Raw genomic sequence first — 27880 nt, forward strand, 5'->3', positions numbered from 1 at the left:
GATGAAACAAAGTCCTTCACCCAGACGACCTTATCCTGAATGGTCGGTTCTTGCTGGGTTTGACCTCTAACGGGATGGGCAGCGGGAATACTGGTAATTATCGTCTTATAATTCCAGGCACTCATGGCACTGGAGATGTTTCCTCTTAGAGGTAGGTTTCCTAGAGGGATCGTTCGCTGAAGACATGCTCTGAAAAAAGAGCAAAAGTTGTTAAAAAAGGTTGTTCCAAAGAAAAATTTTACCGAGCAAAACCATGGAAAACATTAGTGAACGCCGAAGGTACTAATAGCAAGGCTATAGTAAGTAAGCACTTGAAGATAAGTAGCAACAAGAAGAACTTGTAAAACCGCTCCAGGAGACCTAAAGACTGCATCAGCCGGTTTAAATGGTCTCCTGGGCGCCAAAAAGACTTAAGCCCGGTCTCCAAATGGGAGAATACAGGAAAAAATTTTAATATAAGCATTAAAATGAAAGAAAGGGCCCAATGATCCTTCCTGGACACAGCCAGGAGATAAGGATAAAGTCTAGGCAGGCCAAACAAATGTTTTAAAGCCTGCGGAAAGAGACGTGACCCCCGCACCGCCACCGACACAAGCGCAGAAATGCGCACCAGGAAGCAGCGCAGGAGACGCACGCCCCCACACACATGAAAGAGAGGGTGGTGCCCGAAGGCGCAGACGCCGGAGGAAAAAAGGGGCAGAAAGCCTAGAGGAGAGTATAATTATAAAAAGAAATATAAGAAGGGGCAGAAAGCCCAGAGGTATGTCACGGAGAGTATTATTATAAAAAGAAATATAAGAAGGGGGGTCCCACAGGACCAGCACCAATCCTAACTCTGTCCAGAGGACAGAAAAAAAAACACAAGGGGGCGGGGTCTCTCCCTCCTTTAATGGGGGAGGGTCTAAAACAATTATTCTCTGAGGTTGTCAATAAATTTCCACCGGTCCTAACCAGTTCCACGGGGGCGGAATACCCCATTTGTGCCACTGTTAGGACGTAAGGGAAAGAAGAGATTGTGGATGAAGGACCTGTGAGGATGGTCATGTGACAGGAGTGGGCGGGGCTCAGCTGGGAGGAGTTGGAATGTGTGAGGTTATTAAGGAGTTGCTCTTCTATATGATGTCGGTGTTTCCTGTTTATGCCGAATATTCTTGCTGAGTCGTCATTCTCCATCATGTGACCACGTCTCCATATTCTTCGGTCGGATGTTACTTCTCCTTTCGGACTCTGTAAACCTTTGTCTTGCTTCTTGGTTACAAGTAATCGCTGTTGTATCTGATCAGGGTAAAGATGATTTTCTGCAGCAATTGATTAGCAGTAGAATAGATTATGGACTAATATATTGGTCAACAATCAGAATCATCAGAGTCATCCTTAACAGGTAAGATTCCAGGAGGAGTTTTGTTACATTGTGTCAGGTGATGAATATAATATATATAAAAATTCAGGTTGTGTGAGGAGATGAGGGGCCCTTGTAGAGGAGATGAGGGATCCTTGTAGTGGTGACCCCCCCCCCCCACTTGGGATTAGTGACCCCACTTGAGTGCACGCTCTTTCCTCTCACTCACCTCTAGTGTTGCGGTCGGATGTATTACACGGTCACTTATTTATTTTGGTCACTGACACGTTTTGCGTTTTCTCCAGTAGGATTGGTCGGGGTGCGGAGCCCTTCTGGGGCCCCTCCGTCCGGTCTAGGGTGGGTGTGTGCGGCCATCAGGTTCCTCACCCCCTGTATCCCGGGTATTCCTGTAGGGTTTTATGGCTCCTCGGCTGATATCCGGGTGAACACCTATATGTGTATGTGATATATGATGTGACCCCTGTATGGTATATATAATAAGTGAGGATGTGTATGTGATATATGATGTGGCCCCTGTCTGAATTAGAGTCACTTCTTCTCTCATATAGGCCCCAGAAAGACCTTTCCCCTCAAGCTGATCCACTTGACTCCTCTTCTGCTAATGACCCCCAAGGATGGACAAGGACAGGAATGAGATAACTAAGAGAATATTACACTTCACCTTTGAGATCCTCCACCTGCTGACCAGAGAGGTGAGGTGACCCATCTACATTTCCACCATTGTTGTCCCCATCTAATTTCCACCATTGTTGTCTCCCATCTACATGTCCACAATTGTTGTCCCCATCTACATGTCCACAATTGTTGTCCCCCCATCTACATTTCCACCATTGTTGTCCCCCCATCTACATTTCCACCATTGTTGTCCCCATCTACATTTCCACCATTGTTGTCTGCCATCTACATTTCTACCACTGTTGTCTCCCATCTACATTTCCACCATTGTTGTCCCCCATCTACATTTCCACCATTGTTGTCCCCCATCTACATTTCCACCATTGTTGTACCATCTACATTTCGCCATTGTTGTCCTCATCTACATTTCCACCATTGTTGTCCCCCATCTACATTTCCACCATTATTGTCCTCATCTACATTTCCACCATTGTTGTCCCCCATCTACATCTCTACCATTGTTGTCCCCATCTACATTTTCACCATTGTTGTCCCTCCATCTACATCTACCATTGTTGTCCCCATCTACATTTCCACCATTGTTGTTCCTCCATCTACATTTCCACCATTGTTGTCATCATCTACATTTCCACCATTGTTGTCATCATCTACATTTCCACCATTGTTGTCCTCATCTACATTTCCACCATTGTTGTCCCTATCTACATTTCCACCTGTTACGCCGAGCGCTCCGGGTCCCCGCTCCTCCCCGGAGCGCTCGCTTCACTCTCGCTACCGCAGCGCTCCGGGCAGCTCCACTGACCCGGTGCGCTGCGATACCGTCTCCAGCCGGGATGCGATTCGCGATGCGGGTGGCGCCCGCTCGCGATGCGCATTCCGGCTCCCGTACCTGACTCGCTCTCCGTCTGTCCTGTCCCGGCGCGCGCGGCCCCGCTCCCTAGGGCGCGCGCGCGCCGGGTCTCTGCGATTTAAAGGGCCACTGCGCCGCTGATTGGCGCAGTGGTTCCAATTAGTGTGTTCACCTGTGCACTCCCTATTTATACCTCACTTCCCCTTCACTCCCTCGCCGGATCTTGTTGCCATTGTGCCAGTGAAAGCGTTTCCTTGTGTGTTCCTAGCCTGTGTTCCAGACCTCCTGCCGTTGCCCCTGACTACGATCCTTGCTGCCTGCCCCGACCTTCTGCTACGTCCGACCTTGCTTCTGTCTACTCCCTTGTACCGCGCCTATCTTCAGCAGCCAGAGAGGTTGAGCCGTTGCTAGTGGATACGACCTGGTCACTACCGCCGCAGCAAGACCATCCCGCTTTGCGGCGGGCTCTGGTGAAAACCAGTAGTGACTTAGAACCGGTCCACTAGCACGGTCCACGCCAATCCCTCTCTGGCACAGAGGATCCACCTCCTGCCAGCCGGCATCGTGACAGTAGATCCGGCCATGGATCCCGCTGAAGTTCCTCTGCCAGTTGTCGCCGACCTCACCACGGTGGTCGCCCAGCAGTCACAACAGATAGCGCAACAAGGCCACCAGCTGTCTCAACTGACCGTGATGCTACAGCAGCTACTACCACAGCTTCAGCAATCATCTCCTCCGCCAGCTCCTGCACCTCCTCCGCAGCGAGTGGCCGCTTCAGGCCTACGACTATCCTTGCCGGATAAATTTGATGGGGACTCTAAATTTTGCCGTGGCTTCCTTTCTCAATGTTCCCTGCACTTGGAGATGATGTCGGACCAGTTTCCCACTGAAAGGTCTAAGGTGGCTTTCGTAGTCAGCCTTCTGTCTGGAAAAGCTCTGTCATGGGCTACACCGCTCTGGGACCGCAATGACCCCGTCACTGCCTCTGTACACTCCTTCTTCTCGGAAATTCGAAGTGTCTTTGAGGAACCTGCCCGAGCCTCTTCTGCTGAGACTGCCCTGTTGAACCTGGTCCAGGGTAATTCTTCCGTTGGCGAGTACGCCGTGCAATTCCGTACTCTTGCTTCAGAACTATCCTGGAATAATGAGGCCCTCTGCGCGACCTTTAAAAAAGGCCTATCCAGCAACATTAAAGATGTTCTGGCCGCACGAGAAATCCCTGCTAACCTACATGAACTCATTCATCTAGCCACTCGCATTGACAGGCGTTTTTCCGAAAGGCGTCAGGAGCTCCGCCAGGATATGGACTTTGTTCGCACAAGGCGTTTTTTCTCCCCGGCTCCTCTCTCCTCTGGTCCCCTGCAATCCGTTCCTGTGCCTCCCGCCGTGGAGGCTATGCAGGTTGACCGGTCTCGCCTGACACCTCAAGAGAGGACACGACGCCGCATGGAGAATCTCTGCCTGTACTGTGCCGGTACCGAACACTTCCTGAAGGATTGTCCTATCCGTCCTCCCCGCCTGGAAAGACGTACGCTGACCCCGCACAAAGGTGAGACAGTCCTTGATGTCAACTCTGCTTCTCCACGTCTTACTGTGCCTGTGCGGGTATCCGCCTCTACCTTCTCCTTCTCTACTATGGCCTTCCTGGATTCCGGATCTGCAGGAAATTTTATTTTGGCCTCTCTCACCAACAGGTTCAACATCCCGCTGACCAGTCTCGCCAGACCTCTCTACATCAATTGTGTTAACAATGAAAGATTGGACTGTACCATACGTTTCCGCACGGAGCCCCTCCTAATGTGCATCGGATCTCACCATGAAAAAATTGAGTTTTTGGTCCTCCCCAATTGCACTTCCGAAATTCTCCTTGGACTACCCTGGCTTCAACACCACTCCCCTACCCTGGATTGGTCCACTGGGGAGATCAAGAGTTGGGGCCCCTCTTGTTCCAAGGACTGTCTTAAACCGGTTCCCAGTACTCCCTGCCGTGACCCTGTGGTGCCTCCTGTAACCGGTCTCCCTAAAGCCTATATGGACTTTGCGGATGTTTTTTGCAAAAAACAAGCTGAGACTTTACCTCCTCACAGGCCTTATGACTGTCCCATTGACCTCCTCCCGGGTACTACTCCACCCCGGGGCAGAATTTATCCTCTCTCTGTCCCAGAGACTCTTGCTATGTCTGAGTATATCCAGGAAAATTTAAAGAAGGGCTTTATCCGCAAATCTTCCTCTCCTGCCGGAGCCGGATTTTTCTTTGTGTCCAAAAAAGATGGCTCTCTACGTCCTTGCATTGACTACCGCGGTCTTAATAAAATCACGGTTAAGAACCGCTACCCCCTACCTCTCATCTCTGAACTCTTTGATTGCCTCCAAGGTGCCCACATCTTTACCAAACTGGACTTAAGAGGTGCCTATAATCTCATTCGCATCAGAGAGGGGGATGAATGGAAAACGGCATTTAACACCAGAGATGGACACTTTGAGTATCTGGTCATGCCCTTTGGCCTGTGCAACGCCCCTGCCGTCTTCCAAGACTTTGTTAATGAAATCTTTCGTGATCTCTTATATTCCTGTGTTGTTGTATATCTGGACGATATCCTGATTTTTTCTGCCAACCTAGAAGAACACCGCCAGCATGTCCGCATGGTTCTTCAGAGACTTCGTGACAATCAACTGTATGCCAAAATGGAGAAATGTCTGTTTGAATGTCAATCTCTTCCTTTCCTAGGATACTTGGTCTCTGGCCAGGGACTACAAATGGATCCAGACAAACTCTCTGCCGTCTTAGATTGGCCACGCCCCTCCGGACTTCGTGCTATCCAACGTTTTTTGGGGTTCGCCAATTATTACAGACAATTGATTCCACATTTTTCCACCATTGTGGCTCCTATCGTGGCTTTAACCAAAAAGAATGCCAATCCTAAGTCATGGCCTCCTCAAGCGGAAGACGCCTTTAAACAGCTCAAGTCTGCCTTTTCTTCGGCTCCCGTGCTCTCCAGACCTGACCCATCTAAACCCTTCCTATTGGAGGTTGATGCCTCCTCTGTAGGAGCTGGAGCGGTCCTTCTACAGAAAAATTCTTCCGGGCATGCTGTTACTTGTGTTTTTTTTTCTAGGACCTTCTCTCCAGCTGAGAGGAACTACTCCATCGGGGACCGAGAGCTTCTAGCCATTAAATTAGCACTTGAGGAATGGAGGCATCTGTTGGAGGGATCAAGATTTCCAGTTATTATTTACACCGATCACAAGAACCTCTCCTACCTCCAGTCTGCCCAACGGCTGAATCCTCGCCAGGCCAGGTGGTCTCTGTTCTTTGCCCGATTTAATTTTGAAATTCACTTTCGGCCTGCCGATAAGAACATTAGGGCCGATGCTCTCTCTCGTTCCTCGGATGCCTCGGAAGTAGAGCTCTCTCCGCAACACATCATCCCCCCTGACTGCCTGATCTCCACTTCTCCAGCCTCCATCATGCAAACTCCTCCAGGGAAGACCTTCGTTTCTCCACGCCAACGCCTCGGAATCCTCAAATGGGGTCATTCCTCCCATCTCGCAGGTCATGCGGGTATCAAGAAATCCGTGCAACTCATCTCTCGTTTCTATTGGTGGCCGACTCTGGAGACGGATGTTGTGGATTTTGTACGAGCCTGCACTGTTTGTGCCCGGGATAAGACTCCTCGCCAGAAGCCCGCTGGTCTTCTTCATCCTCTGCCTGTCCCCGAACAGCCTTGGTCTCTGATTGGTATGGACTTTATTACGGACTTACCCCCATCCCGTGGCAACACTGTTGTTTGGGTGGTCGTTGATCGATTCTCCAAGATGGCACATTTCATCCCTCTTCCTGGTCTTCCTTCAGCGCCTCAGTTGGCAAAACAATTTTTTGTACACATTTTTCGTCTTCACGGGTTGCCCACGCAGATCGTCTCGGATAGAGGCGTCCAATTCGTGTCAAAATTCTGGAGGGCTCTCTGTAAACAACTCAAGATTAAATTAAACTTTTCCTCTGCATATCATCCTCAATCCAATGGGCAAGTAGAAAGAATTAACCAGGTCCTGGGTGATTATTTACGCCATTTTGTTTCCTCCCGCCAGGATGACTGGGCAGATCTTCTACCATGGGCCGAATTTTCGTATAACTTCAGAATCTCTGAATCCTCCTCCAAATCCCCATTTTTTGTGGTGTACGGCCGTCACCCTCTTCCCCCCCTCCCTACTCCCTTGCCCTCTGGTTTGCCCGCTGTGGATGAAATATCTCGTGATCTTTCCACCATATGGAAAGAGACCCAAAATTCTCTTTTACAGGCCTCATCACGCATGAAGAAGTTTGCTGATAGAAAAAGAAGAGCTCCCCCCATTTTTTCTCCTGGAGACAAGGTATGGCTCTCCGCTAAATATGTCCGCTTCCGTGTCCCTAGCTACAAATTGGGACCACGCTATCTTGGTCCTTTCAAAATCTTGTGCCAGATTAATCCTGTCTCTTACAAACTTCTTCTTCCTCCTTCTCTTCGAATTCCTAATGCCTTTCACGTTTCTCTTCTTAAACCACTTATCATCAACCGTTTCTCTCCTAAGTTTGTTTCTCCCACTCCTGTTTCCGGCTCCTCGGACATCTTCTCCGTTAAAGAAATACTGGCCTCCAAGAAGGTCAGAGGGAAAACCTTTTTCATGGTCGCTTGGGAGGGTTGTGGTCCTGAAGAGAGATCCTGGGAACCTGAGGACAATATCCTAGACAAAAAAGTCTGCTCCTCAGGTTCTCAGGCTCTAAGAAGAGGGGGAGACCCAAGGGGGGGGGTACTGTTACGCCGAGCGCTCCGGGTCCCCGCTCCTCCCCGGAGCGCTCGCTTCACTCTCGCTACCGCAGCGCTCCGGGCAGCTCCACTGACCCGGTGCGCTGCGATACCGTCTCCAGCCGGGATGCGATTCGCGATGCGGGTGGCGCCCGCTCGCGATGCGCATTCCGGCTCCCGTACCTGACTCGCTCTCCGTCTGTCCTGTCCCGGCGCGCGCGGCCCCGCTCCCTAGGGCGCGCGCGCGCCGGGTCTCTGCGATTTAAAGGGCCACTGCGCCGCTGATTGGCGCAGTGGTTCCAATTAGTGTGTTCACCTGTGCACTCCCTATTTATACCTCACTTCCCCTTCACTCCCTCGCCGGATCTTGTTGCCATTGTGCCAGTGAAAGCGTTTCCTTGTGTGTTCCTAGCCTGTGTTCCAGACCTCCTGCCGTTGCCCCTGACTACGATCCTTGCTGCCTGCCCCGACCTTCTGCTACGTCCGACCTTGCTTCTGTCTACTCCCTTGTACCGCGCCTATCTTCAGCAGTCAGAGAGGTTGAGCCGTTGCTAGTGGATACGACCTGGTCACTACCGCCGCAGCAAGACCATCCCGCTTTGCGGCGGGCTCTGGTGAAAACCAGTAGTGACTTAGAACCGATCCACTAGCACGGTCCACGCCAATCCCTCTCTGGCACAGAGGATCCACCTCCTGCCAGCCGGCATCGTGACACCACCATTGTCATCATCTACATTTCCACCATTGTTGTCCTCATCTACATTTCCACCATTGTTGTCCCCCATCTACATTTCCACCATTGTTGTCCCCCATCTACATTTTCACCATTGTTGTCCCCCATCTACATTTTCACCATTGTTGTCCCCCCATCTACTTTGCCACCATTGTTGTCCCTATCTACATTTCCACCATTGTTGTCATCATTTACATTTCCACCATTGTTGTCCTCATCTACATTTCCACCATTGTTGTCCCCATCTACATTTCCACCATTGTTGTCCCCCATCTACATTTCCACCATTGTTGTCGCCCATCTACATTTCCACGATTGTTGTCCCCATCTACATTTCCACCATTGTAGTCCCCCATCTACATTTCCACCATTGTTGTCCCCCCATCTACTTTGCCACCATTGTTGTCCCTATCTACATTTCCACCATTGTTGTCCCCCATCTACATTTCCACCATTGTTGTCCCCCATCTACATTTCCACCATTGTTGTCCCCCATCTACATTTCCACCATTGTTGTCTCCCATCTACATTTCCACCATTGTTGTCCCCATCTACATTTCCACCATTGTTGTCCCCATCTACATTTCCACCATTGTTGTCCCCATCTACATTTCCACCATTGTTGTCCTCATCTACATTTCCACCATTGTTGTCCCCATCTACATTTCCACCATTGTTGTCCCCATCTACATTTCCACCATTGTTGTCCCCATCTACATTTCCACCATTGTTGTCCCCCATCTACATTTCCACCATTGTTGTCCCCCATCTACATTTCCACCATTGTTGTCCCCATCTACATTTCCACCATTGTTGTCCCCCATCTACATTTCCACCATTGTTGTCCCCATCTATATTTCCACCATTGTTGTCCCTCCATCTACATCTACCATTGTTGTCCCCATCTACATTTCCACCATTGTTGTCCCTCCATCTACATTTCCCCCATTGTTGTGTCCCCCATCTACATTTCCACCATTGTTGTGTCCCCATCTACATTTCCACCATTGTTGTCTCCCATCTACATTTCCACCATTGTTGTCCCAATCTACATTTCCAGCACTGTTGTCCCCCCCCCCATCTACATTCCCACCATTGTTGTCCCCCCATCTACATTTCCACCATTGTTGTCCCCATTTATATTTCCAAGATTGTTGTCCTCTATCTACATTTCCACCATTGTTGTCCCCATCTACATTTCCACCATTGTTGTGTCCCCCATCTACATTTCCACCATTGTTGTGTCCCCCATCTACATTTCCACCATTGTTGTCCCCATCGACATTTCCACCATTGTTGTCCCCATCTACATTTCCACCATTGTTGTGTCCCCATCTACATTTCCACCATTGTTGTCCCCATTTATATTTCCACCATTGTTGTCCCCATTTATATTTCCACCATTGTTGTCCCCTATCTACTTTTCCACCATTGTTGTCTCCCATCTACATTTCCACCATTGTTGTCCCAATCTACATTTCCACCACTGTTGTCCTCCCCATCTACATTCCCACCATTGTTGTCCCCCCATCTACATTCCCACCATTGTTGTCTCCATTTACATTTTCACCATTGTTGTCTCCCATCTACATTTCCACCATTGTTGTCTCCATCTACATTTCCACCATTGTCGTCCCCATCTACATTTCCACCATTGTTGTCCCCATCTACATTTCCACCATTGTTGTCCCCATCTACATTTCCACCATTGTTGTCCCCATCTACATTTTCACCATAGTTGTCCCCTCCATCTACATTTCTATCATTGTTGTCTCCATCTACATTTTCACCATTGTTGTCTCCCATCTACATTTCCACCATTGTTGTCCCCATCTACATTTTCACCATTGTTGTCTCCCATCTACATTTCCACCATTGTTGTCCCCATCTACATTTCCACCATTGTTGTCTCCATCTACATTTCCACCATTGTCGTCCCTATCTACATTTCCACCATTGTTGTCTCCCATCTACATTTCCACCATTGTTGTCCCCATCTACATTTCCACCATTGTTATCCCCCCATCGACATTCCCACCATTGTTGTCCCCCCATCTACATTTCCACCATTGTTGTCCCCATCTACATTTCCACCATTGTTGTCCCCCATCTTTGTAGCCGCTCTATGTTCTGGGTGTTTCTTTGTAGGTGAGGTCTCCAGAACTGACCCCAGTATTCCAGATGTGCTCACTAGATCTCTATACAGGGGTCACAATCTTCTCTTTGTAGTGGGGGAGGAATACTGGGGTCAGTCCCCTCATTGTCTCTCTCCATACACAGGATTACACCATAGTGAAGAAGACATGGGGGGAGTGTGTGTGTCCCAGCAGCCATCTCCATGAGTCAGGAGGAATGAGCAGGAACCGGGGCCCCATCACGGAGCCTCCACCTCACTCACTGATACATGAGGAGAAGATCCTAGAACTCACCCACAGGATCACTTCTCGGCCTTTTGGCTAAGATCAAGTGTAGTATCTGTTCTTATCAGTTTTTCATGCCGGTGTACCGTAACGCCGGTATGGGGCTGGTGGGGATGGGTGCTGCATGGAGGATGCAGGTGTACCGGGGCTTTCCGGGGCTGGTTCTGAGGAATCAGCTCGACGGCTGCCCCGATGTGACCTGTTCCCTCCGGGTCTTGCCATGAGGCTGAGAGGGTCTAGAGCCGAGGTACTTTTTGTGCCTCGGGGAGTGGTGACCCCGAGGTGCCGAAACTCACTGGGAGAATAGACTCACTGAGTTGAAGCACGGGCACCATAATCTCTTCACCTTGTGGCACTCACCTCTTGGTTCCCGGCCTTCTGGCTAGGATCAGAGAAATTTTTATAGATCCGGCCGGATGTCCGGGCAGTATATCTGCACACATTCACTTATTTATTTCTTTTTTGTCTCACTGTGTCACTTTTTGCGTGTTGTGTGTTCACAGGATTTGTCAGGATGCGGTAGCCCTTCTGGGTGTCCCTCCTGGCGGTCTAGGGGAGGTGTGTGTGGCCATTAGGTTCCGCACCTCCCTGCAAACACCCCGGGTACTCCTGCTTTGGCAGGGTACCTACCGTAATCGGCTCTGCGGGCAGATACCTTGGCTAACGCCAAGGGGGATGCCGGGAGCATTTGTGGTCCCCTAGTAGCTTCGGCGAAAAGGGACATCGAACCTGGAACCTCGCAGGTACCTTTTGGTCCGGAGGCGAAGGGTAAGGTTTGTTGGGGGGCCTCTCTCCTATCGGAGAAGGGCTTGCGATAGACCGCATCCTTTGTGCACGTTTTTTTAGTGTAACACGTTTGCACTTTTTCTTGCACTTTGGGTGAATCGAAAGCACGTTCCTCGGCTTTAAAAAAAAAAAAAAAAAAAAAAAAAAAAAACAGGATCACTGAGCTGCTGACTGAAGAGGTGACACTGCTGGGACATTATACAGTAATGGAGGGGTCTGGTGATGACTGGAGAGGTGACACTGCTGGGACATTATACAGTAATGGAGGGGTCTGGTGATGACTGGAGAGATGACACTGCTGGGACATTATACAGTAATGGAGGGGTCTGGTGATGACTGGAGAGGTGACACTGCTGGGACATTTTACAGTAATGGAGGGGTCTGGTGATGACTGGAGAGGAGACACTGCTGGGACATTATACATTAATGGAGGGGTCTGGTGATGACTGGATAGGTGACACTGCTGGGACATTATACAGTAATGGAGGTGTCTGGTGATGACTGGAGAGGTGACCCTGCTGGGAATTTATACAGTAATGGAGGGGTCTGGTGATGACTGGAGAGGTGACACTGCTGGGACATTATACAGTAACGGAGGGGTCTGGTGATGACTGGAGAGGTGACACTGCTGGGACATTACACAGTAATGGAGGGGTCTGGTGATTGGTGACACTGCTGGGACATTATACAATAATGGAGGGGTCTGGTGATGACTGGAGAGTTGACACTGCTGGGACATTATACAGTAACGGAGGGGTCTGGTGATGACTGGAGAGGTGACCCTGCTGGGAATTTATACAGTAATGGAGGGGTCTGGTGATGACTGGAGAGGTGACACTGCTGGGACATTATACAGTAACGGAGGGGTCTGGTGATGTCTGGAGAGGTGACACTGCTGGGACATTACACAGTAATGGAGGGGTCTGGTGATTGGTGACACTGCTGGGACATTATACAATAATGGAGGGGTCTGGTGATGACTGGAGAGTTGACACTGCTGGTACATTATACAGTAACGGAGGGGTCTGGTGATGACTGGAGAGGTGACACTGCTGGGACATTACACAGTAATGGAGGGGTCTGGTGATTGGTGACACTGCTGGGACATTATACAATAATGGAGGGGTCTGGTGATGATTAGAGAGGTGATACTGCTGGGACATTATACAGTAATAGAGAGGTCTGGTGATGATTAGAGAGGTGACACTGCTGGGACATTATACAGTAACGGAGAGGTCTGGTGATGATTAGAGAGGTGACCCTGCTGGGACATTATACAGTAATGGAGGGGTCTGGTGATGATTAGAGAGGTGACACTGCTGGGACATTATACAGCAATGGAGGGGTCTGGTGATGACTGGAGAGGTGACACTGCTGGGACATTATACAGTAATGGAGGGGTCTGGTGATGACTGGAGAGGTGACACTGCTGGGACATTATACAGTAATGGAGGGGTCTGGTGATGACTGGAGAGGTGACACTGCTGAGACATTATACAGTAATGGAGGGGTCTGGTGATGATTAGAGAGGTGACACTGCTGGGACATTATACAGTAATGGAGGGGTCTGGTGATGACTGGAGAGGTGACACTGCTGGGACATTATACAGTAATGGAGGGGTCTGGTGATGACTGGAGAGGTGACACTGCTGGGACATTATACAGTAATGGAGGTGTCTGGTGATGACTGGAGAGGTGACCCTGCTGGGAATTTATACAGTAATGGAGGGGTCTGGTGATGACTGGAGAGTTGACACTGCTGGGACATTATACAGTAACGGAGGAGTCTGGTGATGACTGGAGAGGTGACACTGCTGGGACATTATACAGTAATGGAGGGGTCTTGTGATGACTGGAGAGGTGACACTGCTGGGATATTATACAGTAATGGAGGGGTCTGGTGATGATTAGAGAGGTGACACTGCTGGGACATTATAAAGTAATGGAGCGGTCTGGTGATGATTAGAGAGATGACACTGCTGGGACATTATACAGTAATGGAGGGGTCTGGTGATGACTGGAGAGGTGACACTGCTGGGACATTATACAGTAATGGAGGGGTCTGGTGATGATTAGAGAGGTGACACTGCTGGGACATTATACAGTAATGGAGGGGTCTGTTGATTAGAGAGGTGACACTGCTGGGACATTATACAGTAATGGAGGGGTCTGGTGATGACGGTATCATTGTTTGTCAGGTTCCCATAAGGTGTCAGGATGTGGCGGTCTATTTCTCCATGGAGGAGTGGGAGTATGTAGAAGGACACAAGGATCTGTACCAGGACATGATGGAGAATGACCCCCCGGAGATGGATGAGGACAGAGAACAGACGGCTGCAGAGATATTTGTCCTCACATTGGAAATAATCTACTTGATATCTGGAGAGGTGAGAGGTCACATGACATCAATTTTTTCTCCATTAATAAAACAAGTAAATACTGAGAATGTGAAGAATCCTTAGAATATATGTAGTGATCAGTGTCTCCGCATATACAGGATTATACAATAATGAAGAAGTCAACTGGAGAGAGTGTGACCCCCCATGAGTCAGGAGGATGGAGCAGGGCCCGGGGCCCCATCATGGAGCCTCCACGTCACTCACCAATACATGGGAAGAAGATCTTAGAACTTACTTACAGGATCACTGAGCTGTTGACTAGAGAGGTGACACTGCTGGGACATTATACGGTAATGGAGGGGTCTGGTGATGATTAGAGAGGTGACACTGCTGGGACATTATACAGTAATGGAGGGGTCTGATGATGATTAGAGAGGTGACACTGCTGGGACATTATACAGTAATGGAGGGGTCTGGTGATGACTGGAGAGGTGACACTGCTGGGACATTATACAGTAATGGAGGGGTCTGGTGATGACTGGAGAGGTGACACTGCTGGGACATTATACAGTAATGGAGGGGTCTGGTGATTACTGGAGAGGTGACACTGTTGGGACATTATACACTAATGGAGGGTTCTGGTGATGACTGGAGAGGTGACACTGCTGGGACATTATACAGTAATGGAGGGGTATGGTGAGGATTAGAGAGGTGACACTGCTGGGACATTATACAGTAATGGAGGGGTCTGGTGATGACTGGAGAGGTGACACTGCTGGGACATTATACAGTAATGGAGGGGTCTGGTGATGACTGGAGAGGTGACACTGTTGGGACATTATACAGTAATGGAGGAGTCTGGTAATGATTAGATAGGTGACACTGCTGGGACATTATACAGTAATGGAGGGGTCTGGTGATGACTGGAGAGGTGACACAGCTGGGACATTATACAGTAATGGAGGGGTCTGGTGATGACTGTGACTGGAGAGGTGACACAGCTGGGACATTATATAGTAATGGAGGGGTCTGGTGATGATTAGAGAGGTGACACTGCTGGGACACTATACAGTAATGGAGGGGTCTGGTGATGATTAGAGAGGTGACACTGCTGGGACATTATACAATAATGGAGGGGTCTGGTGATGACTGGAGAGGTGACCCTGCTGGGACATTATACAGTAATGGAGGGGTCTGGTGATGACTGGAGAGGTGACCCTGCTGGGACATTATACTGTATTGGAGGGATCTGGTGATGACTGGAGAGGTGACACTGCTGGGACATTATACAGTAATGGAGGGGTCTGGTGATGATTAGAGAGGTGACACTGCTGGGACATTATACAGTAATGGAGGGGTCTGGTGATGATTAGAGAGGTGACACTGCTGGGACATTATACAGTAATGGAGGGGTCTGGTGATGACGGTATCATTGTGTGTCAGGTTCCTATAAGGTGTCAGGATGTGGCGGTCTATTTCTCCATGGAGGAGTGGGAGTATGTAGAAGGACACAAGGATCTGTACCAGGACATAGTCATGATGGAGGATCACCGGCCCCTCACATCACAAGGTAAGAAGAGACATATATAAAGACATATTGTACTTAACCCGTTAAGGACCCGTGGGAATTCCGGCCCTAAGACCCCTTCATGTCGCCGCAAATTGCACATCAATTCAGACCACCAATTTGCAGCGATTTGGGGTCAATCGGTTCCCCGGTGACCCGGAAAAAAGGGTGATAGGTGCCATCCAACACGGCATCTATCACCCATTAGCAGCAGGAGTGAGGTGGCACTGTTTACCGGTTGACGAATCAGGATGCCTGCTGTGGGGGTGTCCCTAACAGGACCTGTTCCGCCCTTACTCCGGAAGGTGAGAGCGGGTGCTGGGAGTATGTACCAGAAGTGGGGCCCCCAATCCCCGGCATCGGCGGCGGAATCGTGGCCTCCGGAGCAGAGGTGGCGGCGGCAGGCAGGATCCCGCGTGTGCAGCAGCAGGAGGTAAGGCTGGCCTCATGCTGTTGCTTAGCAACAACTCCCAGCATGCACAAAAAGGGCATGCTGGGAGTTATTATGCAACAGCAGGAGGCACAACTACAACTCCCAGCATGCCCTTTTGTAGTTTGTGCATGCTGGGAGTTGTAGTTATGCAACAGCTGGAGGTACATTTTTTCTATGAAAAAGTGTGTCTCCAGCAATTGCATAACTACAACCCCCAGAATGCACAAACTACCAAAGGGCATGCTGGGAGTTGCAGTAGTGTGCCTCCAGCTGTTGCATGACTACAAGTCCCAGCATGCCCTTTTTGTGCATGCTGGAAGATGTTGCTAAGCAACAGCATGAGGCCAGCCTTACCTCCTGCTGCTGCACACGCTGGATGCTGCCTGCCCCCAAAAACCATTTCAGCAAAATTTGTTTTACAAAAGCCAAATGTGACTCCTTCTCTTCTGAGCATTGTAGTGCGCCCGCAGAGCACTTTACATCCACATATGCAGTATTTCCATAGAGAGATGGGGTTACAAACTTTGGGGGGCAATTTCTCCTATTACCTCTTTTAAAAATGTAAAATTTGGGGAAAAAACTGCATTTTAGTGAAAAGAAAAAATGATTCATTTACACATCCAACTGTAACGAAAAGTCGTCAAACACCTGTCACTGTACCCCTTGTTATGTTCCTTGAGGGGTGCTGTTTCCCAAATAGTATGCCATGTGTTTTTTTTTTGCTGTTCTGGCACCATAGGGGCTTCCTAAATGCGACATGCCCCCCAAAAACCATTTCAGAAAAACTCACTCTTCAAAATCCCATTGTCTCTCCTTCCCTTCTGAGCCCTCTAGTGCGCCCGCCGAACACTTTACATCCACATATAAGGTATTTCCTTACTCGAGAGAAATGGGGTTACAAATTTTAGGGGGATTTGAGTAAAAATTCAAAAACTGGGTCTACAAGAACATGCGAGTGTAAAAAAATGAAGTTTTAGAATTTCCTCCTTCATTTTGCTGCTATTCCTGTGAAACACCTAAAGGGTTAACACAAGTTCTGAATGTCATTTTGGATACTTTGAGGGGTGCAGTTTTTATAATGGGGTCATTTATGGGGTATTTCTCATATGAAGGCCCCTCAAATCCACTTCAAAACTGAACTGGTCCCTGAAAAATTCTGATTTTTAAAATTTTGTGAAAAATTGAAAAATTGCTGCTGAACTTTGAAGCCTCTGATGTCTCCAAAATTAAAAACATCTCAACTTTATGATGGAAACATAAAATAGACATATTGTATTTGTGAATCAATATATAATTTATTTGGAATATCCATTTTCCTTACAAGCAGAGAGCTTCAAAGTAAAATGCAAAATTTTCAAATATTCATAAAATTTTGGAATTTTTCACCAAGAAATTATACAAGTATTGACGAAAATTTACAACTAACATAAAGTAGAATATGTCACGAAAAAACAATCTCGGAATCAGAATGAAAAGTTAAAGAATCAGAGTTGTTAATACTTAAAGTGACAGTGGTCAGATGTGCAAAAAATGCTCTGGTCCTTAAGGTGAAAATGGGCTGGGTCCTTAAGGGGTTAATGTTAGTGATAAGTTCTGGTTGATACATTCTGCAATTTTATGTGAAAAAGTCCAACATTTTGAAAGAAATTTGAAAAGTTAGAATGTTTTTCTGAATTCCAGCTTCTCTACGTGTAATAAAGATCGTCCTGCCCCATAAATTCGTTATTAATTCCCATTTACAATCTGTCTTATTTATGTCGCCTCATTTCTTAATTGTTCTTTTAGTTTTTTTAGGATGTTTCGGGGATTAGAAGTTTGGCGACAATTTTCTAAATTTCAGAGATCAGATATTTTTTTAGGGACCTGTTCAGTCCTAAAGTAGATTTGAGGGGCCTGAATGTTAGAACCCCTATAAATCCCCCCATTATAAACACTGCACCCCTCAACGTAATCAAAATGATATTTGGGATGTTTATTAACCCTTTAGGTGTTTCATGGAAATTAAAGTGAAGGTGGAATTCAAAAATGTAAATTTTTCTGGCCGATATGTCATTTATTCCCCTAATTCTGACGTATTTAGAAATATCCCATGTGTGGCCCTAGATCTCCAGGACACCGGCCTCCGACATGACAGAGCACCGTGTGGATTTGGGGTCTTCCTGTTATTTAGGATATTTTCTACCAAGATGCAGATGCCTTGGGGGCCCAAAATACCCAATTTATATACTTTATTATTTAAGGACACTGTTATACCAAAAATTTATACCAAAAATTTTTGGTGCTAAAAACATCATTTATAATGGCGGGAAAGGGGGATTGTGTATATTTATTTATTGTTTAACTATTTATTTATTTTAGATTTTACTTTCCTTTTTTTTTATTTTTTTTATTTTTTTTTACTGCCCCATTAGGAGACTTGACACTTATAATACATTACGATGCAGAGCCTGATTGGTTTCTGTAGTCGGGTAACCAGAGGTGGTTTGTAGGTCTATGGTTGCCATGGCTACCATCGGGACCCCACAATCACATTGTAGGATTGGAGGGAGCTTACTTCCTCTGTCTCCCTGATCGATGCTGCGGTCACACTGTCTGGATTAGAGCGTAGCAATACGGGGCAGCCGGCTCCTGCCGCCAATTGTGCATGAACGCCTATTTGCTAATGTATATATAGGTCCATCTGCGGGAAGGGGTTAACAAAAAAAGTAGGAGGGGCAAGTCATTTTAAATTTTGGTTTTCAGCCAAGCACAATCCTAAATTTTCGGTTTTGGACAAAAATTTTCATTTTGTTTCACCAATATTTTTTGATATGTAAATGTGGTCTTATGGCCAGAAACAAGGCGGAGTCTACTCCATAAACTGCATGAAAAAAACTGCGCGTGTGTTTCCTGCCCAATAGAAATTTCTCTACTTCTCAGAAAGATAAAAACTTTCAAATTATTTTTTTAAACAGAAAATGATGAAGATGAAGATATGATGGAGCGCTCCTCAGGAGAAGATGGAGAGATCGTGGAGCGCTCCTCAGGAGAAGATGGAGAGATCATGGAGCGCTCCTCAGGAGAAGATGGAGAGATCATGGAGCGCTCCTCAGGAGAAGATGGAGAGATCATGGAGCGCTCCTCAGGAGAAGATGGAGAGATCATGGAGCGCTCCTCAGGAGAAGATGGAGAGATCATGGAGCGCTCCTCAGGAGAAGATGGAGAGATCATGGAGCACTCCTCAGGAGAAGATGGAGAGATCGTGGAGCGCTCCTCAGGAGAAGATGGAGAGATCATGGAGCGCTCCTCAGGACAAGATGGAGAGATCATGGAGCGCTCCTCAAGAGAAGATGGAGAGATCATGGAGCGCTCCTCAGGAGAAGATGGAGGGATCATGGAGCGCTCCTCAGGAGAAGATGGAGAGATCATGGAGCGCTCCTCAGGAGAAGATGGAGAGATCATGGAGCGCTCCTCAGGAGAAGATGGAGAGATCATGGAGCGCTCCTCAGGAGAAGACCTCCTTACCCCTAATGTCCATCCAGATCTATCCTATAATAATCCACCTGATCATGAGGAACCTTCTCCTGACCAACCATACATTGTTACCACAAGGACAGATCTGAAACATGGGAAAGGTTTCTGTTGTGATGAATGTGGGAAACAATTTACAAAAAGATCAGCTCTTGTTATGCACCAAAAAAGTCACAAAAGAAAGAAGCTGTATGTGTGTTCAGAATGTGGGCAACACTGTCAAAGTCCATCAGCTCTTATCAAACATGAGAGAATTCACGCAAGAGAGAAGCTATATTCTTGTTCAGAATGTGAAAAATGTTTCCCAACTAAATCAAGTCTTGTTAAACATCAGAGAACTCACACAGTAGAGAGGCCATATTCATGTTCAGAATGTGGGAAATGTTTCTCAGCTAAATCATGCCTTGTTCAACATGAGAGAATTCACACAGGAGATATGCCATATTCATGTTCAGAATGTGGGAAATGTTTTAGAGATAAATTCCAGCTAGTTACACATCACAGAACCCACACAGGAGAAAAGCCATTTTCATGTTTAGAATGTGGGAAATGTTTTACAACTAAAGAAGGGCTTGTTAGACATGAGAGAAGTCACACAGGAGAAAAGCCATTTTCATGTTCAGAATGTGGAAAATGTTTCTCAACTACAACAACTCTTGTGATACATGAGAGAAGTCACACAGGAGAGAAGCCGTATTCATGTACAGAATGTGGGAAATGTTTCATAAGTAAAGGTAAGCTTGTTAGACATGAGAGAACTCACACAGGGGAGAAGTCACTTTCATGTTTAGAATGTGGGAAATGTTTTTGAGATAAATTCCATCTTGTTACACATGAGAGAACTCACACAGGGGAGAAGCCGCTTTCATTGAACCTACATTCATGTTCAGAATGTGGGAAATGCTTTACTGCTAAAGCACATCTTGTTTCACATCAGAGAACTCACACAGGAGAAAAGCCGTTTTCATGTTCAGAATGTGTGAAATGTTTTAAAACTAAAGGAGAGCTTGTTTTACATCAGAGAACTCACACAGGAGAGAAGCCATATTCATGTTCAGAATGTGTGAAATGTTTTATAACGAAAGCACAGCTTGTTAAACATCAGAGAACTCACACAGGAGAGAAGCAATTTTCATGTTCAGAATGTGGGAAATGGTATGAAACCAAATCATATCTTGGTATCCATAAGAGAAGCCACCTTCATGTATAGAATGAGGTTCACACGTCCGTCTGCCCCGTTATCAATATGTTTGATACTTTCTCATACAGGCTGCAAACGGCTGTAAAATTATCCTATTGATGTCTATGGGATTTTGTTTACAATCCTTTATCACCCGTTTGCTTCCTGTTCCGTTTTTTCTGACGGGGTAAAGACGGTGCATGAAGTATTTTATCTCCCGTCAAAAATAACGGAATAGAAACGGATAATATAAATATAACATTGAAGTCTATGGGTGACGGATATTCTAAATATAACACTGAAGTCTATGGGTGACGGATATTATAAATATAACCCTGAAGTCTATGGGTGACGGATATTATAAATATAACACTGAAGTCTATGGGTGACGGATATTCTAAATATAACACTGAAGTCTATGGGTGACGGATATTATAAATATAACACTGAAGTCTATGGGTGACGGATATATTAAATATAACACTGAAGTCTATGGGTGACGGATATTATAAATATAACACTGAAGTCTATGGGTGACGGATATTTTAAATATAACCCTGAAGTCTATGGGTGACGGATATTATAAATATAACCCTGAAGTCTATGGGTGACGGATATTATAAATATAACCCTGAAGTCTATGGGTGACGGATATTATAAATATAACCCTGAAGTCTATGGGTGACGTATATTATAAATGTAACCCTGAAGTCTATGGGTGACGGATATTATAAATATAACACTGAAGTCTATGGGTGACGGATATTATAAATATAACACTGAAGTCTATGGGTGACGGATATTATAAATATAACCCTGAAGTCTATGGGTGACGGATATTATAAATATAACCTTGAAGTCTATGGGTGACGGATATTATAAATATAACACTGAAGTCTATGGGTGACGGATATTATAAATATAACCCTGAAGTCTATGGGTGACGGATATTATAAATATAACCCTGAAGTCTATGGGTGACGGATATTATAAATATAACACTGAAGTCTATGGGTGACGGATATTATAAATATAACACTGAAGTCCATGGGTGACGGATATTATAAATATAACCCTGAAGTCTATGGGTGACGGATATTATAAACATAACCCTGAAGTCTATGGGTGACGGATAGTATAAATATAACACTGAAGTCTATGGGTGACGGATATTATAAATATAACACTGAAGTCTATGGGTGACGGATATTATAAATATAACACTGAAGTCTATGGGTGACGGATATTATAAATATAACCCTGAAGTCTATGGGTGACGGATATTATAAATATAACACTGAAGTCTATGGGTGACGGATATTATAAATATAACACTGAAGTCTATGGGTGACGGATATTATAAATATAACACTGAAGTCTATGGGTGACGGATATTATAAATATAACCCTGAAGTCTATGGGTGACGGATATTATAAATATAACACTGAAGTCTATGGGTGACGGATATTATAAATATAACCCTGAAGTCTATGGGTGACGGATATTATAAATATAACACTGAAGTCTATGGGTGACGGATATTATAAATATAACCCTGAAGTCTATGGGTGACGGATATTATAAATATAACCCTGAAGTCTATGGGTGACGGATATTATAAATATAACCCTGAAGTCTATGGGTGACGGATATTATAAACATAACCCTGAAGTCTATGGGTGACGGATAGTATAAATATAACACTGAAGTCTATGGGTGACGGATATTATAAATATAACACTGAAGTCTATGGGTGACGGATATTATAAATATAACCCTGAAGTCTATGGGTGACGGATATTATAAATATAACACTGAAGTCTATGGGTGACGGATATTATAAATATAACACTGAAGTCTATGGGTGACGGATATTATAAATATAACACTGAAGTCTATGGGTGACGGATATTATAAATATAACACTGAAGTCTATGGGTGACGGATATTATAAATATAACACTGAAGTCTATGGGTGACGGATATTATAAATATAACACTGAAGTCTATGGGTGACGGATGAGCCTTTTTGTCATCCGTCTGCACCCGGTTTATAATATTCGTTATTACTTCTGAGCTCAGAAGAGGTGACTTTAGCAGAGGGACTACTACCCCCATCATGGAACAGACTCCTGCAGTGTTGTGGGACTACTACTCCCATCACGGAACAGACTCCTGCAGTGTTGTGGGACTACTACTACCCCCATCATGGAGCAGACTCCTGCAGTGTTGTGGGACTACTACTACTCCCATCATGGAGCAGACTCCTGCAGTGTTGTGGGACTACTACTACCCCCATCATGGAACAGACTCCTGCAGTGTTGTGGGACTACTACTACCCCCATCATGGAGCAGACTCCTGCAGTGTTGTGGGACTACTACTACTCCCATCATGGAACAGACTCCTGCAGTGTTGTGGGATTACTACTACTCCCATCATGGAACAGACTCCTGCAGTGTTGGGGGACTACTACTACTCCCATCATGGAGCAGACTCCTGCAGTGTTGGGGGACTACTACTACTCCCATCATGGAGCAGACTCCTGCAGTGTTGTGGGACTACTACTCCCATCATGGAACAGACTCCTGCAGTGTTGTGGGACTACTACTACCCCCATCATGGAACAGACTCCTGCAGTGTTGTGGGACTACTACTACCCCCATCATGGAACAGACTCCTGCAGTGTTGTGGGACTACTACAATAACAGCCTATCTCCCGCTATGTCCCCTCTAGAGATGAGCGAATTTACAGTAAATTCGATTCGTCATGAACTTCTCGGCTCGGCAGTTGATGACTTATCCTGCATAAATTAGTTCAGCTTTCCGGTGCTCCGGTGAGCTGGAAAAGGTGGATACAGTCCTAGGAAAGAGACTCGTAGGACTGTATCCACCTTTTCCAGCCCACAGGATCACCGGAAAGCTGAACTAATTTATGCAGGAAAAGTCATCAACTGCCGAGCCGAGAAGTTCGTGACGAATCGAATTTACTGTAAGTTCGCTCATCTCTAGTCCCCTCCTCTGCTCTACTTACCTTATATTCCCTCTCCCTGTGGCACTTTCGCTTTCACTTTCGCTTTCACTCTCCCTCCTCTCCACTGTCTCCTCTCTTAGATAATCCTTATTTCTCTCCGGGTCTTCGCCCCTCTGATTTTCTCTGGCGGACCTCTCTGAATTTACCCCGATACCATGACTCCCTTGTTGGGGGGTCGCCTTCTGACGCCGGAAGAATTTCGGACTCGTTTTGATCCTCCAGCCTCAGAACGCTTTCATGTAAATCAGGTATTCTCGTTTCTCCACTCTCTATTTCTCTTCCTACCTCCTCCCTCTCTAGATTTGAGTGTTTAACCCCTTAAGGACATGTGCCGTAAATGTACGGCGCTGTACAGCACCTCTTAGCGCACAGCGCCGTACATTTACGGCACGGCTGTGATGCGAGCGCAGGAGATGCGCTCTCTTTATTCGCAGCGGGTCCCGGCAGCTGTCAGCAGCCGCAGACCTGCCAGTAATGGTGGACATGAGCGATCGCGCTGATGTCTCCCATTAACCCCTCAGGTGCCGTGATCAATACAGATCACAACATCTGCGGCAGTGCGGTACTCATAATGGCTGATCTGATCCCCGCGGCACTGCCGTGGGAATCAGATCAGCCAAGATGGCGGACGGAGGTCCCCTTACCTGCCTCCGTCCCTCTCCCAGGGTCTTCTGCACTGATCTGCCTTCCAGCAGACCAGAGCAGAAGATCACCAATAATACTGATCAGTGCTATGCCCTATGCATACCACTGAACAGTATTAGCAATCTAATGCTTGCTATAAATAGTCCCCTATGGAGACTAAAAAAGTGTAAAATAAATGTTAAAAAAAGTTTTAAAAAATTGGAAAAATCAACTCCCCCAATAAAGTTTTAAATCACCCTTTTTCCCCATATTAATACATAAAAGCGTAAAAAAACCAAAAACAATAAATAATAAGCATATTTGGTATCGTTGCGTGCGTAAATGTCCGAACTATAATGGTAATGATCCCCTACGGCGAACGGCGTAAACATTAAAGGGGTATTCCAGGCAAAACCTTTTTTTTATACACATCAACTGGCTCCGGAAAGTTAAACATATTTGTAAATTACTTCTATTAAAAAATCTTAATCCTTTCAATAGTTATTAGCTTCTGAAGTTTTCTGTATAACTGCTCAATGATGATGATGTCACGTCCCGGGAGCTGTGCATGATGGGAAAATATCCCCATAGGAACTGCACAGCTCTCATCAGAAAGCAGTTAGACAGAAAACAACAACTCAACTTCAGAAGCTAATAACTATTGGAAGGATTAAGATTTTTTAATAGAAATAATTTACAAATCTGTTTAACTTTCCGGAGCCAGTTGATATATAAAAAAAGGTTTTGGCCTGGAATACCCCTTTAACCCCTTACCACAAATGGACGTTCATAAACGTCCTAAGTGCAGTCCCTGTCTATAACGCGGGATGGTCCTGGCGCCTATTCACAGCCAGGACCCGCGGCTAATAGCGCGCGGCCGCGATCGTTCGGCCACGCGCTGTTAACCCTTCCGATGAGCGCCGCATCAAAAGTGAAACTAAATGCTTCCCGGCTGCTCAGTCGGGCTAATCGGGGTCATCGCGATAAAATCGCGAGGCCCCGATCAGCTTCCCGGAGAGAAGAAGGTCTCTTACCGTCCGGGCTCCGATTGATTACTCCCAGACTGAGTTACAGGCTGGAGCAATCAATTACCGATTTCACTGATTGTTGCCATGCAAAGGCAAGGCAGCAGTCTGTGAATGAAATCAGCCATTGTAAGCTGATAGGTCTCTATGGCACCTATCTGCTTGCAAAAAAAAAAGTGTAAAAAAAAAAGTTAACCCTTTCAGGTATTCCCTTCTGAATTAATAGTTTAAATCACCCGGCATTTCCTTTTAACAAAATAAAACAGTGTAAATAAAAATACACATATGTGGTATCACCGCGTGCGGAAATGTCCTAATTATAAAAATATACCGCTTTTTAAACCACACGTTCAATGGCGTACGCGCAAAAACATTCCAAAGTCCAAAATAGCGCATTTTTTATCACTTTTTATACCACAAAAAAGTGAATAAAAAGTGATCAAAAAGTCTGATCAGAGCAAAAATGGTACCGATAAAAACTTCAGATCACGGCGCCAAAAATGAGCCCTCATAGCCCCCTGAAGGCAGAAAAATAAAAAAGTTATAGGACTCAGAAAATGACAATTTTAAACAAATTGTCACGATTCGGCTGGCTGGAGGTGGATCCTCTGTGCCAGAGAGGGATTGGCGTGGACCGTGTTGGTGGACCGGTTCTAAGTTGCTACTGGTATTCACCAGAGCCCGCCGCAAACCGGGATGGTCTTGCAGCGGCGGTAGCAACCAGGTCGTATCCACCATCAACGGCTCAACCTCTCTGACTGCTGAAGATAAGCGCGGTACAAGGGAGTAGACAAGAGCAAGGTCAGACGTAGCAGAAGGTCAGGGCAGGCAGCAAGGATCGTAGTCAGGGGCAACGGCAGGAGGTCTGGAACACAGGCTAGGAACACACAAGGAAACGCTTTCACTGGCACAATGGCAACAAGATCCGGCGAGGGAGTGCAGGGGAAGTGAGGTATAAGTAGGGAGTGCACAGGTGAACACACTGATTAAGCCTGCTGCGCCAATCAGTGGCGGAGTGGCCCTTTAAATTGCAGAGACCCAGCGCGCGCGCGCCCTAAGGAGCGGGGCCGCACGCGCCGGGACAAGACAGACGGGGAACGAGTCAGGTACGGGAGCCGGGATGCGCATCGCGAGCGGGCGCCTCCCGCATCGCGAATCGCATCCCGGCTGAGAGAGATATTGCAGCGCACCCGGTCAGCAGGTCTGACCGGGGCGCTGCAATTGCGAGGATGCTGCGAGCGCTCCGGGGAGGAGCGGGGACCCGGAGCGCTCGGCGTAACAGTACCCCCCCCTTGGGTCTCCCCCTCTTCTTGGAGCCTGAGAACCTGAGGATAAGACTTTTGTCTAGGATGTTGTCCTCAGGTTCCCAGGATCTCTCTTCTGGGCCACAGCCTTCCCAATCCACCCCAAAAAATTTTTTTCCTCTGACCGTCTTGGAGGCCAGAATCTCCTTCACGGAGAAGACGTCAGAAGAACCGGAAACAGGAGTGGGAGAAACAAGTTTGGGAGAGAAGCGGTTAATGATGAGTGGTTTAAGGAGAGAGACATGGAAGGCATTGGGAATATGAAGAGAAGGAGGAAGAAGGAGTTTGTAAGAGACAGGGTTAATCTGGCACAAGACTTTGAAAGGACCAAGATAGCGTGGTCCCAGTTTGTAACTGGGGACACGAAAGCGGACATATTTAGCGGAGAACCATACCTTGTCTCCGGAAGCAAAAATGGGGGGAATTCTTCTTTTCTTATCGGCAAACCTTTTCATCCGGGATTAAGCCTGTAAAAGAGAATTTTGGGTCTCTTTCCATATGGTGGAAAGATCACGAGTCACTTCATCCACAGAGGGCAAGGGAGTAGGGAGGGGGGGGAAGAGGGTGACGGCCGTACACCACGAAAAATGGGGACTTAGCAGAAGATTCGGAGACTCTGAAGTTGTATGAGAATTCGGCCCATGGTAGAAGATCTGCCCAGTCATCCTGGCGGGAGGAAACAAAATGCCGTAAATAGTCACCCAGGACCTGATTAATTCTTTCTACTTGCCCATTGGATTGGGGATGATAATAAGAAGAGAAGTTTAATTTGATCTTGAGCTGTTTACAGAGGGCCCTCCAGAATTTAGGCACGAATTGGACGCCTCTATCCGAGACTATATGCGTGGGCAAACCGTGAAGGCGAAAAATGTGTACAAAAAATTGCTTTGCCAACTGAGGCGCAGAAGGAAGACCAGGAAGAGGAATAAAATGTGCCATCTTGGAAAATCGATCAACGACCACCCAAACAACTGTGTTGCCACGGGATGAGGGCAAGTCTGTAATAAAGTCCATACCAATCTGTGACCAAGGCTGTTCGGGGACAGGCAGAGGATGAAGGAGGCCAGCAGGCTTCTGGCGAGGAGTCTTATCCCGGGCACAGACAGTACAGGCCCGCACGAAATCAACAACATCCGTCTCCAGAGTCAGCCACCAATAAAAACGAGAGATGAGTTGCAAGGATTTTTTGATGCCCGCATGGCCTGCGAGGTGGGAGGAGTGTCCCCATTTGAGAATCCCGAGACGCTGGCGTGGAGAAACGAAGGTCTTCCCTGGAGGAGTTTGCCTGATGGAAGC

At 46.8% G+C, this 27880-nt stretch overlaps 1 protein-coding gene and 1 pseudogene across 2 annotated transcripts in view; one reads left to right on the top strand and one right to left on the bottom strand.

Moving 5' to 3' along the window:
• LOC130277649 (zinc finger protein 569-like) overlaps positions 1–27880 on the bottom strand; it is a 614204-nt gene that overhangs the window by 429480 nt on the left and 156844 nt on the right. The window lies entirely within an intron of this gene.
• LOC130343497 (U2 spliceosomal RNA) lies at positions 10800–10909 on the top strand (annotated as a pseudogene).

The sequence above is a fragment of the Hyla sarda genome, chromosome 1, assembly GCF_029499605.1.
Source record: "Hyla sarda isolate aHylSar1 chromosome 1, aHylSar1.hap1, whole genome shotgun sequence".
NCBI lineage: Eukaryota > Metazoa > Chordata > Amphibia > Anura > Hylidae > Hyla > Hyla sarda.